The 4,807-nt window shown below is 47.6% G+C and overlaps 1 long non-coding RNA gene across 3 annotated transcripts in view; it reads left to right on the top strand.

Annotated features, from left to right (window-relative positions):
- Nucleotides 1-4,807, top strand: part of LOC116079954 — a 10,618-nt gene that overhangs the window by 4,639 nt on the left and 1,172 nt on the right. Inside the window, exons 3-4 of one of the 3 annotated variants that reach the window (XR_004114248.1) lie at nt 2,950-3,040; nt 3,335-3,510. This is a non-coding gene — a long non-coding RNA (uncharacterized LOC116079954). Of the gene's footprint in view, nt 1-2,920; nt 3,041-3,334; nt 3,511-4,807 lie in introns of all 3 variants that reach the window. The other 2 variants (XR_004114247.1, XR_004114250.1) reach the window with 2 other exon arrangements.

The raw sequence follows: 4,807 nt of genomic DNA, 5'->3' as shown, positions 1-4,807 counted from the left end.
CCCACCCCACCCCACCACACCCCCGCCACTGCCCCCCCATCTCCCCTCCTCCCCAACTCAAGGCAATTCCTGGAGAATCTTATAAGTTACAGCCCAGACCTTCTAAGTGAACTGGCTGCTGAGCAAACTCCTAGGTGTACTTGGCATGCTGATGGTCTGAAGGAGTCTTCTGTAATACTGGCAGGAAGCCAGTCTGATGCATATTCTTAGAGCCAGGAAGTCGTCCAGAGCCAGCCCAGAGTCCCAAGGCTTCTGTGTCATAGCATGGGTGGGCACAGACCCACCCTGGCCATAAATGCCAAGGTCCTTGGGGCTGAAGTCCATACTAGGCTGGATGGGTGTCCCTCCTCCTCCTGGCACCTTCAGGTTCATCTCCTGATACATCTCCATTGACCAGTTTCTTAACATCCCACCCCCACTCCCTGGCCTGCTCAGCTGTCTCACCATCTACATGTCTATGAAGCCTCAGTTGGCATTTTTTTTCTTTTAAATCAGGAAAGATGGTGGACCTTCTCCCTGGAACCCAGACAGCTTCCCTTCAGGAGGTTCTCTGAAGCTTTCCTTACTCACTTCCCACATAGTCCACCCTGGCCGTGACCCCGACACACCATTGCCTTAACTAGAGCACCTGTGTCGCCACGTGCCTTTTTGAGTCTTCACTATGCTGGGGGCTCCTCAGGAGATGCCCAGACTATGTCGCATCTATGGGCATCTGGATGACTGAAGGATGTCAAGGTGTGTCCCCAACTGCAAGTGTTTATCGTGAGATCAGGGTAGGGCTGCTGGCTAAACATAAAGGTGTGTCACCCAGGATGCCATTGACATTGTTAAAGGAAGATGCTATCCACAGATAGGCCTGGCACCAGCAGAACACGGACTGGGGATAGCGGTGGATGATGCATTACCAGCACCAAGGTCACAGGTAGAGAGACTGCAGGCCAAGTGTGATGTCAAGAACTTGAACATGAGGCGCCCAGAAATCTTGGCTCCCATTCTAGCTGTCCCATGGTTGGAAACCAAGAGCAAGTGCCACTGTCACCCTGAAAATCGATCACCTCACTCATCCAAACTGTTTTACTGAATTGCTATCAGAACTATAAAAGATGGCTTGGTGGGTCATACCCCTGCAGCCAAGCCTGATATGAGTTCAATCTCTGGGAGAGACTAGGTAGGAGGAAAGAGCTGGCTCCAGTTGTTCTCCGACCACTGACCAGCATGCTGGGGCGCACAAGCTATAGCATGAGTGTGCACTGCCCCCGAGAATGGATACATATTTAAAACATTTAAATGGGAGAGCCTGGAAAGACTGCCCATTGGGTCATGGCGCTTGCTACTGCAGAAGACCCAGGTTGGGTTCCCAGCACTCACAGGTTCGTTTACAATGACCAGGTCCAGGGAATCTAATTTTCATGGACATGGACAACAGGCACACATGTGGTAAACGTAATACATTCAGGCAAACAATCATATACATAAAAATTAAAAGTACCTGAGTCTGGGGCTGGAGAGATGGCTCTGTGGTTGAGAACACTGGCTGCTCTTCCAGAGGACCTGGGTTCAATTCCCAGCACCCACATGGCGGCTCACAGCTGTCAGTAACTCCAGCTCCAGGAGATTTGACACCCTCACACAGTCATACATATAAGCAAAACATCAATGCACATAAAATAAAAAGTAATAAATAAATAATTTTAAAAATTAAAATAGCTGCAGAGGGGCTGGTGGCACACACCTTTAATTCCAGCACCCTGAGAGGCAGAGGCAGACAGATCTTTGAGCATTCAAGGCCAGCCAAGGCTGCACAGTAAAGTCCTGTCTCAAAAATAAATAAATAAGCCTGGCAGTGGTAGCGCATGGCTTTAATCTCAGCACTTGGGAGGCAGAGGCAGAGGCAGAGGCAGGTGGATTTCTGGGTTCGAGGACAGCCTGGTCTGCAGAGTGAGTTCCAGGATAGCCAGGGCTATACAGAGAAACCCTGTCTTGAAAAAATAAAATAAAATAAAAATTAAAAAATAAATATTAAAAAATTAAATATATACACTGGAAAAGAACTGAACTAAATGAAGACAGAGATGTCAATCTGGAGTGTCTGGTATAGAAGACAGTGGGTAAAAGTTAATGTTTCATTTGCCTATGAGTCTGTGTTCTGCTGGTCTTGTGTAAAAGAATCAGCTCTCCTTAAGGAAAGCAAAAATGAGGAATTTGTCCCCAAAGCAGAACTGCTCACTTTCTCCCAGCTCCCACTACCCCTTTCTTACATGATAAAATTATTTTTAGCCAGGCTCAGAATCGCTTAATTACTACATGCTTCCCCAGTCTCCCTTCCAGATTGACACGTTCTGCAACTGAGTTCCAGACATCAGGGGTGTGAACAGAAGTGAGGAGTATATATATATGTGTGTGTGTGTGTGTGTGTATGTGTGTGTGTGTGTGTGTGTGTATTCATTCTAGGTCATATCCTTAAAGCGAAGGCACATTCTTTTATCTTCCTTTTTACAAGAAAAAATTTTTTTCCTCTTTCTTTCTGGCTAGAACAGGAATGTGCTGACAGGAGTGGAGCAGCCATATTGGTTTACGAGGAAAGATGGGTTTTGGAATGGAGACAAAAAGAAAGCAGAAAGCAAGTTGCAGTGGTGAATGCTTTTAATCTCAGCACTCGGGAGGCAGAGATAGGCAGATCTGAGCGTTCTAGGCCAGTTTGCTGTGCATGGTGATAAGTTCCAGGCTGACCAGGGCTATGCTCCTCTTAAAAAAAAAAAAAAAAGGCAGGATTGGGCCGGAGTGACTTGGGGCTGTTACTACCTTATCTGACAGCTCACACTTTCAAGTTCCCCAGGAAATTAAGTTTCTGTTTATTTGCAAATTAGCCATATTAAATTTCTGTTTACATATGAACCATCACCATTGGGTTTTATTATAGTATCCAAACCTAACTTCTACCTCACTCAGTCATCGAGGAACTCATGGCATCTGAGAAAGAGGCGAGATTCAGACAGCAAGAGGAGCAGCTGTAGCAAAGCTTCTCCTCTAAGAGTCCAAGGTCAGTTGCCTTTGACAGACGGGAGTTTATTCAGTGGCTCTGCTATAACCTGATATCTACACAGCGGTCTTGTGTGTTGAGTACTTTCTTTCCCAGACAAGGTTTTGTAATTCTCCAGGCCTGGAACTTTGGATTTTCATTTTGTCAGTGAGGAATGGCAATTAAATACCTAGGCACCAGGCCTGGAGGTTCCTCGGGGCTGTTGTTTCTTGTAGGTCCAGGAAGTGTATGTGGTATGTGTGTGTTTACACATTCGTCTATATCCATTTCTAGGTCTATCCATATATCTTTCAGGCCTAGAATTCATGCCAGCATCTCCAGTCCATCCCATACACGGGGTTGCCACAGTCCTGCCTCCTCTGGAACTTGATTCTCCGCTGCCACAATGAGAAGCTAGATCCTGTTGCCTCAGGCTGTCCCACTCTGAACCAATCATCTCACAGTTCACGTCCTGCAGTTGGGCCCCACAGGTACCCCAGATGGTCCTGAGCGCTCCACCCAGTGATGTGGGAGGAGCCCTGAGGCAGTGTAGCGAGAGCCCTGTGCACCTGCCGGTCAACACATCTTGTACACTCTGGGCCCCTGAACCAGCTCCTGGAGGAACCATTGGTACCACATCCCTGGGGCTCTGAACAGCCAGCATTTGGTTTGTCTTCTCACAGAAAGAGAGCCCCAAAGAATTTCCTGAACAGTCGGTTACAAACAGCAGTGCTGTGTGGAAGCACCAACCCACCGCAAGGGCCCTCCCTGCCAGAGAAGGAGACTTGGTGGCTCCTTAAAAGCCAACTTTCCACCTGACCCCCCCTGACCTTACCCTCTAGTGTAACAATAGCCCTGTGTTTCCTGTCTGGAGTCTACGGACTCCAGGACCCAAGTCTTGTGTGAGAGGCTTCACAAGGGCTCAGTCCTCCCTCAGTTCCCTCATCATGGGACATCTTCCAGGACCCAGGGAAAACACATGAAAAGGTACACACATGCATAAAATATGCACATACAGAAAACACGGAGCGCAATCCTATCGAGGAAAAAAACAACCCTAGTGAAACTTTCTTTTAAAAATAGGCTTTAAAAAATAGAAAAATTTAAAAATGGGTTTAATCTTTTGTATTTTTAGATGTCTGCTATTTTTAAAACTCAAAAGCTCTCCCTCTCTCCCTTGCTCTTTCCCTCTCTCTCCTTCTCTCCCTCTCTCCCTCTCTCCCTCCCTCTCCCTCTCTCCCTCTCTCTCTCCCTCCCTCTCCCTCTCTCCCTCTCTCTCTCCCTCCCTCTCCCTCTCTCCCTCTCTCTCCCTCTCTCCTTCTCTCTCTCCCTCTCCCTCTCTCTCCCTCTCTCCTTCTCTCTCTCCCTCTCCCTCTCTCTCCCTCCCTCCCTCTCTCCTTCTCTCCTTCTCTCCTTCTCTCTCTCCCTCTCTCTCTCTCCCTCTCCCTCTTTCCTTCTCTCCCTCTCTCCTCTCCCTCCTCCCTCGTTCTCTCCCTCCTCCTTCACTCTCTCCCAACCCTCTCTGCTACCCCTCACTCTCTGGCTCTTGCTCCTTCATATTCTAAGTAGAACGCAGCTTTCCCTGGAGGGGCCCTAGACTACTGTTTTTGTCTGACATAGGGTCTCACTGTGTGGTTCATGCTGGTTTCTTTTTATTATTTATTTATTTATTTATTTATTTATTTATTTATTTATTTATTTTTCAGAGCTGAGGCCTGAACCTGGGGCCTTGTGCTTGCTAAACAAGTGCTCTACCACTGAGCTAAATCCTCAACCCCCATGCTGGCT

This window comes from Mastomys coucha, unplaced genomic scaffold (genome assembly GCF_008632895.1).
Source record: "Mastomys coucha isolate ucsf_1 unplaced genomic scaffold, UCSF_Mcou_1 pScaffold6, whole genome shotgun sequence".
NCBI classification, from domain to species: domain Eukaryota; kingdom Metazoa; phylum Chordata; class Mammalia; order Rodentia; family Muridae; genus Mastomys; species Mastomys coucha.
Note: the sequence above shows the minus strand (reverse complement) of the source record. Positions and strands in the feature narration are given on the sequence as shown.